This window comes from Callionymus lyra, chromosome 3 (genome assembly GCF_982586985.1).
Source record: "Callionymus lyra chromosome 3, fCalLyr1.hap1.1, whole genome shotgun sequence".
Taxonomy (NCBI): Eukaryota; Metazoa; Chordata; class Actinopteri; order Syngnathiformes; family Callionymidae; genus Callionymus; species Callionymus lyra.
In genome coordinates, this window is record NC_141820.1 from 13,192,307 (window position 1) to 13,205,497 (window position 13,191).

The window sequence follows — 13,191 nt, forward strand, 5'->3', positions numbered from 1 at the left end:
TTAGATTGTTGTTTTCACCTATATCTTTTATTTAAAGGGAAGTTTAAACTGGTTAAAATGATCATTAATAACCACTGATTAAAGAATTGTCATGAATTACAGAAGCTTGTAAAATTGAAATTCACGATAGCAAACAAACAGAAAACATCTCAAAATACCCAAATATTATATATTTGGATTGGGCACAAACAAAACTCTTTTTAAACACATTTTGTTCAAGCTTATGGTTTAAATTTAAAGTGATAGTTCTACTTATTTTCTACTCACCCTCATGTGTTCCTTTTTTGAGTTATAGGCAAAAATACATGTCCGTTTTATAGTAACAAATGGCGTTTATTTTTGTCGTCCTCCTTGTCTAAAATGAAAAACAAAAAAGAAATCCAAATGCTTGTCAAAAGTCTTTATATCAAGCTTTTTATGTAGCTGAAGCTAAAAGGCTAACATGCTACATCAGGAAATGTGTGTGTCTTTTTAGTCGAAGAAAAGTGACACCCGGTCACAACTGTCATATGGACGTACATTTTTTACCTGTAACTCAAAAAGGTAATGAATTACTCTGAAAATTCTCCCAATCCTTAGTCGACACGAGGGTGAGTAGAAAAAGAGTGACATTTGGAGTTTAGGTGAATTAGCACTTAGCATTAGCACTACTCAAAATTTCCTTGAAGGCAATGTCGTAAACGCATTTTGCAGTGGTTATCTTTCCAAAGCAACAATATGTAACATTTTGACGCAACAAGAGCCAATATATCGTTTGTTAACTAATGTTCTTGCAGTAAATTGCCGACAACAAAATGGAGAATTTACGACATTGCAGTTTAGCGTGAAGTGTTAAAATGTATTAGACCTTTAAGAAAAAAATATACAGTTTATTTTAATTAAAATCAAATTTTTCTCAATGTTATGTTTTCATTAGAAGTGTAAATACTCTATAGGTTCATCTTCTTTTCCGTATCAAAAATCAGTATTTTTTAGCTGTAAAAAACTTTCTGCTGTAGAAACAGTATTCAATGTAACTGCTGGTAATGTCGAAAAAATATTGTTCTTTGACTAAATTAATAAAATAACTATATACAGATTATAATCTGTGCTAAAAACATTGCAAATTGATACTAAAGTTAACAGTTCTTAGTCTGATAAAGTCATTCGACTTATTGATCGTTTTGTGTAACTAGTAATAGTCTTATGAAGATTCACGAAGCAGTGCCTTGGTCCATTAGATGTCACTCTTTCCTCTATAATCGATTGCTTTGAAAAGCTATTCTATTGAAACCTGACACAATTTTAAAGATAAGGGGCGCCCCCTACTGTCCACTGAAAAAATATGACACTGCTTCATGAATCTTCACTACTTTTAACTGAGTTAGGGCCAGATTCCTTTAGTAAAAAATAGGGTCAAACAATTGCGCAGTAGCAAAACAGCATTTCAGAATTCAGCAGGTCCAATGGCTCAATTGAAGAGTTGGGTTATTTAAAATTAATTATAATAAACTAATGCTGTTGCAAGTTTTTATTCCAAATTAAGTTAAGAAACAAGGTTTCTAAAGGTAAATCTAGATATGAAGTGAATATCTAATGTGGTTCATTTCAATGGGAACTCATGATCTGTGTTTATGACATTTTATCTATTCGTGATGATTAATTTTAGCACTGAGAGGCCATTTCAGGTAATGTCTCTTCGATTCCATCCATCCCTCTGATCCCTTCTGTAACGGTCAGTTAAATACCCCATAATGCCTTGTAGCCTGTTGCGTGCCATCCCAGACAGAATGCCGTCGACATATGGAGGCAATCTGGCAACAAGACTGAAGCCAGAAACATTCGTACACACACTGACCTACTCATGCTTGTAACAACTCGCCGTCGCCTGACTTGCTCTTAGTTCCTGCTGTCTGGTTATCACGTTAACCTGCTGCACATTTGGAACCCGCTTATTTTCCCATCGTCCCTCTGTTGCGATGGAACGCTTCCAGACCGTACGATGTCTGTTCCTGTGAACAGCCCACCCACTGTATGGCAACACACACACAAAAATGCTTTGTTTAGTGAATAGCACATAATGAGACTTCATCCAGATTTTTCTTTTGTTTTCTATGGTTCCAATGAGTCAGTGGGCAGCTGGTTGTTGTCCTTTTTAACATGCTTGCAAGGACTTGAACAGTAGGTAAGTAATAGTTATTTCTAGATCAGGGTCACAAAGCGCTTTAACAAACAACAATCTTTGCGCTTGATGGAACTACTGACTCCTTTAAGAAACATCTTAAGACGTTTTTATTTGTTCTGGCTTTTCCTTGATTTTCAGGAACTCCTGTTGTTATCAGTTTTATCTTGATCTTTAAAATATATACTTTATTGAATATTGTTTTGATTGTTTAAGCGCTTTGTGACCCTGGTCTGGAAAAGCGCTATACAAATAAAAATTACTTACTTACTTACTTACATTTAAACATACCTACAAATTCAAAAGCTCTAAGAGGCAAAGACATAAGACAAACACAGGACAAAAAGGGTGCTAGCATATTTTTCAGCAAGATGCTAAGGGCTAACTTTTAAAAGGCTGTTACCTGGGCTGTGTCCCAAATTGCCTACTTTTGCACTTACACTTAGTATTTTGAGTACGTCCCAATGAGCAGTGTGCCGAAATGTACTGCACAATGAACACTAAATTGTCACACTAAAAGGGCCAGAAAATTGAGTGTATTGATTGTGGACACTTTCCACCCTCAACGACCGCCATCTTAGTGACGTAGATGGCGCTAAACGAAAGATAACTTAAATGGCTCAAGAAAACCCTTAATTCAACACAACACAACTTTTTAGTTTCAATTGGTGAAAATCTCTCCAACTTCCTGTCGCTAAAAAGTAGTAGAAGAAGCTGTCCAGTGTGAAGCGACGGTGTTTGTTTCAGACAGTAATATCTGTCGAAAATGTTGAGCACTGGCCAAGTACGTGCACTATCTTAATATGTACTATAAAACAGCACTCTGAGAAGTGCACAATTTCGGTGTCGGTGAATATTTGCGACAGAGCTCTAAATTAGTTTCTTAAAAACAGCCTATTCACACTATTTACTAATAATGAGGGAGTAGTAAAATGTAGCACAAAGCCACGCCCATTTTACTGTGAGAATAGAGGGTGCGGCTAAAAAAATGTCATTTGAAATTCAACAAAATTACTTCAGCACCAATCTTAAAGGTAACACAAACGGTCAAAAATCACATTCCTGACCTCAATTTATGACAAAATAAAGCTCCAATAAGTTACTATCGCGCACTTCTGTGTGCACTGCTTTACAAAACACTGTAAGACAGTGCACTTACTTATGCAGTGCTCAAATTTCGACATGTAGTACTGTCTCAAATCAAACACTGTCGCTCCACACACCGAAAATGACTCGACAGCTTCTTCTTCTACTACTTTTTAACGCTGATTGTAACCAGTCGTTGAAACACTATCACTGACACTTGTACAGCGCTTTTCACCAATTGAAACAAGTTATTAAGTTGTGTTTCATTTTGTTATTACGGTTGTTGATTTGTTTTGTGGTAAAATGAGTGTTTTCTCGAGACATTTACGCCGGTATCTGCTCCAAAGACATTTCGTGAGTGGGATATCTTTCGTTTAGCGTCATCTACGTCAGTAGTTCACTACAAATATTAAGTGTAAGTGCATAAGTGCGCGATATGGAACACGCCCACTAATCCCTAGTTCTCTACTGGGCTTCATTCTAAGTGCGACGTTTGTCGATTGTCGTCTCAAACCTTCCAGACATCCTCTCCAATTCCTCCTCCATTACAACCACACCACTAAAAGTTGAACATCTCATGTCTACGACTATTTGTGTTTTTACCAGCAACACTTTATGCAGAGAATAATGTCTCTGATAAAGAATAAAAATGGCCCGAGCCATCCAGACACATCTAATTAAGTGGAGGGCGACCATTTTCCTCAGCCCTGGCTCCGACACATAAACTTTTGTCTGATATGCTAATATATTTCCACAATAAAAACCCTGCGTGACGCCGCTTTTATGTGAGCCAGGGATGTTTGTGTTTCCTCCAGTTCACTCCGGAGACTGTCGCGTTTCTTCTAACCAGATTAGATCTTTATAGAGGTACACATGGAATGATGGGCTCTTTGTCATCGGGCGAGAATGGAACTAATTTAATGGCATTGATTTTTTTGGGTGGTTAGGGGGTGTCACAGCAGCATGAGGAAATGGAACGGGTGTTTCTTATTGTGGGGTTTATGAATAGAAGTGTGTTAGTTACTGTTGGAGGAATTGAGGGGGGTTAGGGCAGAGGGTTCTAACTGATTTTGAAGGGTTAGTTCACCCGAAATTCAAACTTCAGTCATTTTCTACTAAGGTTTTTTTTTTTTGTAATCTGTTTCATCCATTCAGAGCTTTAGGCAAACATGTATATTCATTTTATTGATGCAACTGAGCCCCCAGGAAAGAACTTCTTCCCCCAAAAAAACATCCAAATACCTCCATACTGCTCGTCTGTAATGTCCATCTTGTATTGAAGCCTCGACAAGAGGGATTGTTCCGCTAAAAAAGAAATTAATAAAATAATCCCAACCCTTAGTCAACATGAGGGTGAGTAGAAAATGAGTGAAGTTTGAATTTTGGGTGATTTATCTACTTTAAGTATTTGCTATATGTCATGATCCTAATTGTGAATCTTCATAAGCGAATTGTTGGAATTCTTGCTACTTTTTGGGTCCCTGTGATGTAAGTTCCTTATTGGTGTTGGACAGCATTTGTCTTGAAAAAAAAAGGGTTGGAACGTTTCTATCATTATACCTAGTGATGGGTCGATGAGGCTTCATGAAACAGTTGATGAGGTATCATGATACAGTGTCTTCATTTTGAAAGCCCACTAGATGTCACTCTCTGCTTTTTTAAACTGAGAGTGACATCTAGTGGTCTTTCAAAATGAAGACACTGTATCATGATACCTCATCAACTGTTTCTTGATGCCTCATCAACACATCACTAATGGTTACAGTATGAAATCAAACTTGAAGTAATTTAAGCAATTACAAGATGCAAGATACATTTGTTTACTGCACATTATTTCTGTAAATGGTTGTACCTTGTGAATCTGGTGTGGCTAAAACCTCAGGACCATACGACTCGATTTGCTGTACAGAAAGGACTATTATTATTATCTATTTTTGTAGTTTCAGAAAATAAATGATTGGCTGAATACGTTTATTCCCCTTTTTTCCATTGACGACATTAATGGGTGAATCACATTGCATCGTGGTCTAAACAGGAAGTAGCCGGGACAAATTTTGTCTTGAAATAAAATCCTTTTTATTCATGTATTGTTTTCTTTTTTACTTGCTAACATAATGTCTGTTGTGCATAAATGTCTTTTAAGGTAATGTAAGGTAAAACTTTATTGATCCCTCAGACATAAAACATCCTTTTGCGCATAAGTTTATAAAAAAATGTATGTTATGTTGGCGTTTTCCTCCTGTAGCTGAAGCAAGAGTTTTCCATTATTGATTTGAATGTGTTTGCTTTTAAAATCTAAATGTTATGGTTCCCTGAATGAACCAAAGATGAAAAGATATCCATGTGCAAACATATATTATCATTGATTGATTATACACCCTAATTATTTCCAAATTGGGGATAATTAAAGTGTCAAAGCAGTTTAAAAATAAATAAATACCCAAATTTTAAATAGTACAAAAAAACCTTTTGAGTTGTATTGTAAGTTATTTAACCTTTTATTAAGATGAATTTCAGGAGAAAATTTTAGATGGGTTAATGTTATCTAGCTTATTAAGTTTGGTTTCAACTTTTAATTTACAGTGTGTTGCAACGTAGGCGTTTTATCAATATTTAAAGGCCTTGTCAATGGGAAACGTGTACATATATCTGGGCTCAATTAGTTGCACCGTCACGGCGCGTCTGTGTCCATGACTTGATGGCTCCGGAAAAAAAAGGCAGCGCAGCTGTAAATTAGACTTTGTGCAATAGGCTGCTCAGTGGTCTCCTGGGTGTATGTGTGTTCGCACATGTTCTAATGTGTGTTTGTGTTGTCTGCCAGAGCGCCGGACAATGGCTGTCCAACATTTTTTTTTTTTTTTTTTTTTTTCAGCGAGTTGGGTAATGATGGTGCTGAGCAGAATTGAAACAGGAATTTAATGGCAGTGGGTGATTTGTGTTAATGCTTTCAGTGTACAACCTTAGGGACTCCAAACAATTTACTTTTTTTTTAAAGGAAAGTTTGCTGCTGCTTTATTCTGAGGATGGAATCAATTGTACAACTTTAAGGCTGTTTTTTCGCACAGTACAACAATAAAAAACAGTTTCTTTTTTATTTGACCTCAACTGCATTTCATTTCAAAGTTGTTTTACACATAAACTGTTATTTGACACATTCATAAAGAAAACAAACTAGTTAAATTAAAGCGCTAAATAAGCCGTAATAGTCAGTCTTAACAAAAACACACAAGCAAAGTCAAGTAATCTACAATTACTGAACTAGAACAAACGACTTCCATGCAAACATCTTTGCGTTTTCTCCTTGTGTGATGATATATAAGTTTTTTTCTTTTTTTTTTCGTTTCTCTCGTCGTGGGTTGGCCGCCGCAGTGATGCACTCACAATTATGTGTTTGTGAGTCTGACAGGGCAGCAAGGCAGCCGCAAATGATGGATGGAGGTGGTGGATGAAATCTCTCGGGTGTTTTATTCCTGATGTAGAAATAAGAAATGGGGGTGTGATAGGGTGAATGATCTTACCCCCCCTTCCCCACCTCAACCCCTACTCATTGACACATCTTTTGCTGTTATTCATGTCAGTTGTTCTCAACACCCGGTCCGGGGACCAGTACCAGACTGTGAAACATTTTATAATGGACATATTTTTTCTGATATTACATTAGCCTGTGACTCTTGACTAGTGAAAAAAAAACACAAACTCAATAAAACAAAACTTGTTTCAGAGTCGATATACATGCTTAAACACATGTCTCTAAAAGTAAGGTGACACACACATTCATAACAACATCGTCGGCATACAATAGAATAGAATAGGCTCTAGTAGAAGAACTCACATTTCTCCAATCCTTAAAACTCTTGACTGGCTTCCAGTTTCTTTCACGATCAACTTTAAAATTCTGGTTCTTACTTTCAGATCTATTCATGGTCAGACTCCTTACATCAGTGATCTGATCCAGACTTACACCCCAGCTCGGGCTCTGAGGTCTGTGGATCAGAATCTACTGATGGTTCCTGAACACGGTTCAGGACCAGAGGAGAGAAATCCTTCCAGGCTGTTGCTCCTAAGCTTTGGAAAGATCTTCCTCTGTATTTGATGTTATCTTAAGACGTTTTTATTTGTTCAGGCTTTTCCTTGATTTTCTGGAACTCCTGTTGTGTTATCAGTTTTATCTTGACCTTTAAAGTATATACTTTGTTGAATATTGTTTTGATTGTTTAAGCGCTTTGTGACCCTGGTCTGGAAAAGCGTTATATATATAAAAATGACTTACTTACTTACTTACTTACATAGAGAGATATCTTGCTGATTCAGCGTTATTGTTAATAATGTTTTTTTCATGCACTTAATTGTAGTTTTTTTTGCAAGTCACGCTATGGTATTTGTACTTTTTTCTATCTGAACATGGGTCCAGGGATATAATCCTGACATTTAACTCGTCCGCGTCACAAACAATTCTGGGGACCCCTGACCTATAATGCATTTGTCAACATCCTTTCATTTTAATCATTACATTTTCATTTTATTAACCTCCTTTCAGTCATTTGCTTTTCCTTAGTACCGCTCCAGGGTCCCTGTGTTGGAGCTTGTTACAGCTACTCTGGGCCAGAGGTTACTGGCTCCTGTGCAGGGTCACCGGTCCATCAAATGGCACACAACTGACACAACATCAGACCCACGCGCATGATACCAATTGGCTTCGGACAGTTGGACTGTGGGAGGCAACCAGAGTGCCCAGGGAAGGCTTTCACTAAAATGGTTAGCCAACCCCAAACTGGATTTTGTTGTAATCTTTATGTTGACCAAGATGAAATGTATGAATAAATGTATTGGACAGATGTTTATTTTAAAAGGACCAATAAATCAAGCCACATACACAGTAATGTTGGATGAAAACTTGCTTCCTTTTGCTCTGAGGACCTGAGGATTGTTTTTTTTCCAGCAGGACAAAGATCAAGACCCTGTCATTGCCAGACCAGTCTCCAGACCTGAACCCCATTGAAAACACCTGGAATGTGATCAAAAGGAAGATGGATGTTCACAAGCCATTAAACAAAAGCTGAGCTGTTTGAATTATTGGGCCAGGAGTGACGAGAACACAGACCCAAGAACAATGTTGGAGAGCAGGCCGAGACACGTTGTGTCAGCCATGATTAAAAGTATTGCGCCGTTTTAAAATGGACGTGATCTTGTTTTCTCAACATTATTTAAGGTCTAAAAACATTGCATCTTTCTTTGTTTTATGCGAATAAATGCTCTAAATGACTATTTTATTTGAAATTTGGGGAAAATGTTGTCACTAGTTTCACTAATAGAATGAAACAAACTTGTTCTTTTTTATCAAACTCATACCTATAAGTAGTAAAGTCAGAGAAAATTATAATTTAGCAGTGGTCTCCAGAACAACCATAATTGAGTCTTTGTATTTCCTGGATAAGTTTTTACTAGTTTGCTTTAAATCCCATTAACACCCAGATTGAAATCAGCTGAATTATGTGGATTTTTTTATGGACTTCATTTGCTCGTCGATGTTAATGTCTTAAATGAATACCCAGAACTCAAGTGGGCTCCATTTAGATAAATGAATATATATGGAGACCACAAGAAACAGAGCTTTGCTCATAATATCACACTTGACACTTGTGTTATGAGCTCATCATGGAGTATATTTGTGTATCTTTAAACTAGCTATGCTGATGTGTTAAGCAAAATACGAGAAAGTGAGGAATTAGTGTTATATAAAGGGCATTCTTTAATGTGTTTGTTGATGTACCTTCAAAACGTCATCACCAAATATCACACAACACAATACGCTATCATGGCCTGCATCACATGGAATCATTTAGTCAATATTTGTCGTTGTAATCTCATATTTTCTTTAGTTTAATCCAATGATTTTTGAAAATCTGATGTTTTTTATATGGTTTACTCGTTGAAGGATTATCTACTTAAATATTTTGGTGATCATTATAATGAAAGAAAGCAGCACATTACTCACAAACGTTATTTCTCGCATGGTGTTGCGTCAATAATGTTGTAAATGTACTTCTTTTGTCACAACAAATTAAAAGAAAAATGATAAAAAATGCCAGTAATACCTCAAACTTTATACAGAGAAAAATGGCAAGTGCTTAGAATCACTAATAGTTATACATTAAAGACATTTTAGAATAAAGTTCAAATCATTCCTGTAATAAAAAAAACATAATATGCTATTTATAGTGAAAGTTATAAAACCTTTTAAAATATCATTTGTGTCTCATTGTGACGGACAAGTGCCAAAGCAATTCACAAAGACTGAACTCAACAGCTTCACTATTGCAATACTTAAGCACCCACCAGCAGCCTCGGAGAAAATTCATTATTTTCCTCGTTTAAAAAAAATAAACAAACGCAAACAAAACATAGAAATCACATTACAATTCAAATGTGTTCATTTAAAGAGGCCCTTTTAAAAAATATCTCCGAGGCATGGGACGGCGAGCGGTTCTTGACTGTGTCAGGAAATGATAAATAATAAAAGGAGCCTTTACTTCATTAGAGGGTGACATTATTTTGAGAACAGATATTGCTCTATGAGACGGAGTGTACAATAACACAATAACAACCGTCGCTCTCCTCCACTGCCGCCTCCCACATCAGCCCCTCGCTGTTGACAACCCGGGATTGGATATCGTGTGGAGTGCGGCGGAGTGAGTGCTGCACACAATGCAAAATGGAAACCCACAATAACACGAAAAGAGTTTTCTAATGCAGGTCGTAATTATTTCCCCCCCTTGCGTAATTTAATCCGCCGAGTGCATATTCAATTCCTAACCGGGTTCCTCGGTGCGCTGCAAGGTGCTCGACGCGATTGTCTCTGAAATTGGAATATGATAACCTGTCACCGCTTTAATTCCATAAGATATTAAAGGTGGTGTTGAGAAGGGGTTGAGGCGGTGGCTATGGTAAGGGGGGAGGGAGTACAACACCTAGGGAAATGTGTTTAATGCATGTTTCAATCTGACTCTTTGTGGGGGAGAGATGACGAAAATGTGTCTCCTCTGACCCGGCGACACACTTTGTTTCCTGATCTCCGACATACCCTTTAAATAGCCATTAACGCAGCGAGGAGGAGGGTGAGAGTGTTAGTCTTCACTAACCACGACATCTTTTCTTTTTTTTTTTTGGTTGCTTGTTATTTAAAAAGGTAAATGGCTCTCTTCAGGAGATACATCACAAGAGGAAAACTGGCTCTTGCTGCTGATATTTATTATAATAAGCTTCATTATGTTGTACTTATGTAATCCAGCCAATATGGAAGTCTACCAATCAAAAGCAACACTTTCTGCAACTTTGTAATAGTAATTAGTAATATATAAATATATATATATATATATATATATATATAAAAAAAACACTGGGTCTTTTTAAATTCAAAGATTATCGCCTTATAACATCTAACTGCCCTTATTAAGAAGCGGTGAATAATAAATCTGTATTATTATTGTTCTTATTTTATTTTGATTATTTTTTATGAAAAAATGCTTTTGTATTTGCTGTGGATAATTTGGAAAAAAAAATTTTCGTTCAAATGTCAATAATAACTAGACAATTCCCACCCGGAAAAATCGCGAAAGTGGGCTCTGCGCTGTGTCCCTATGAAAGCTAAAAAAAAACAAAATTCTCGGTTGATCATTTGGACTTTTATCTACATTTTAAAGTTTGAATGGTGTTTCTAAGTGAACGTACGCCAGAGCCGGAGATGTTGGAAAAATTTCACAGATTTGCAACTCTTTTGACCACGTCCCATTCATTCCTTTTGGGGAATTAATTGTTTTTAAAGTATATTCTGGTGAGAAAAATAATAGCAGTGCGAGTATGATGGAGCCGCACGTTTTGATGTATTTTTTGTTTGTAATCAATGCTTGAAAAACGAAAAAAATAAATAAGAACAATCAGAGCAATAACACCAGTGCATGGAGACCTAAAGCTGTGCTATAGAGGTGTCCGTAGAGCCCACTAATCATTTACTGTGACATTTGTTTCATTATGGGGGTCGCTGGGGGCTGGAGCCTATCCCAGTGTCCCCGGGCATGAGGCAGGGGACATCCTGGACAGGACGCCAGTCTGTCAAACGAAGATAGACAACCATTCAAACATACACACTCATTCCTATCGACAATTTCACAAAGTTCTCAATCAACCTCTGTATATTTTTTGGCTGTGGGAGGAAACAGGAGTGCCCAGAGTAAACCCACGCAACACAGTGAGAACTTCCATAGCTCCACACAGAAAGGTCACAAGTTGGCTTCCTCCCGACCTGGAAGTGAATTAAAAAGCCTATGAATACATTAAATTATTGCTAAAAATAATTATAGTAAAAAAGATTATACATACCTGTCTTGTATGTTTATTTGCTGTTGTCACATCCGGGGTAAATAATCTGTGAGTCTGAGACTAGTCCGGGACCAAAAATGTTAAACTCTAGTTTTTAGATATGAGCTGAAACTTGAGTCTTATCTAAGTCTTTTTAAAGTCTCCTGGTGTGTGGGTCGCATCACAGTACACTCATGCGTTCAGATGCTTCAGATCATTTTGTTCTTTTTATTATAAATAAAAAACTATGACTCCTGCATATTTATTTGAACTGTGTGAAATAGCTGATAAAATTGTGTGGATCAGTGAATACTTTGATAACCACTTGTGCAAATACAAACATGTGGGTGTGCAACTTTTTTTACACTCAGTACATGAGGCCCTGGATGAACCATGGTCCCAGATTGTAGTGTGAGTTAGAGTCTCAAGAAGTTGTGATACAAGCATAAAATGTAATACAAAAAGTCCCTCTACAAAGATAATATATCAATACACACTTAGAGTCAATAATCTTAGGTGAAAACCAAAATAGTATCAGGCAATAGGACAAAAAAAAAAAGGAAAAATCCAATAGAAGCGAAGACGCAAGTAAAGGAATCTCAGCCAATTACATACGTGAGGAAACCTTTTGGGCCGACACACACCGGTCTGGAGGCAGGTGGTGGAACTATTGCAAGTATACTCGATATAAAACCACGATAAAAGAAAAACACAACACACGGTTACATTTATTCACCAAATTCACAAAACACGATGATTTTAGGGCAAACTTCAATGCACTCTCAATGATCCTGCCGAGAAAATAGGGCTGTAACACAGTTCCATGTTCCTTGGACCAAATCCACATTTCACCGACTGAATCTGAGGTTTGGACCCAGCAGCATACCCTCCTCATTAAAAAGGAACCTGGTCTGCCAATATAGAGGCGATTCCCCACGATGACCCCAAAATCACCCACCCCAATTTCTGTTAAAACGTGTACTTGATTAACATTGGTGACAACAGATTTCAATTCCCTCACATTTAATTAAGTACTTTTTCCCCCAAAAAATATGCTTTGAAAATTAATACAGATGAAGAGTGAAAAAAAACAACTTCAAAACACTAAAGTAAATCTCACGCAATTTTTTATTTTCGCAACAAAATGAACTGAAAGATAGAACGTCTCGCCAGATTAACTCCGAGCTACGCAACGACTTGCAACTTACTTCAAAAGGAGCTGGTCCATGTCGCCGGCTATTTTTTGCCTTCTAACGAAACAAACCTTCTCTGGAGCGGTGAAGTTGAGAAAGTGTTGCTCATGGAGCGGCGGTGGTTCGCCAGACTTGCCCCGCCTTCGCCAGAGATGAAAGATGGATCGTGACAGACACTATGATTCACATCAGTTAGCATTACATCAAGATACCGCACACGGAAAAACACGCTCCGGATGTCTTGTGTTTGTCACTGGTTGTCACAGAAAGGCGAAATCTCTGTTTAGAAAACGCTGTCTATGAAGGCTATGTAGTTTTCACCCGGAGGAGAGGACGAATAATAACCATCACAACGTGACTTATTTTGTATAAAGAAAGATACATGTAGTTTGAATA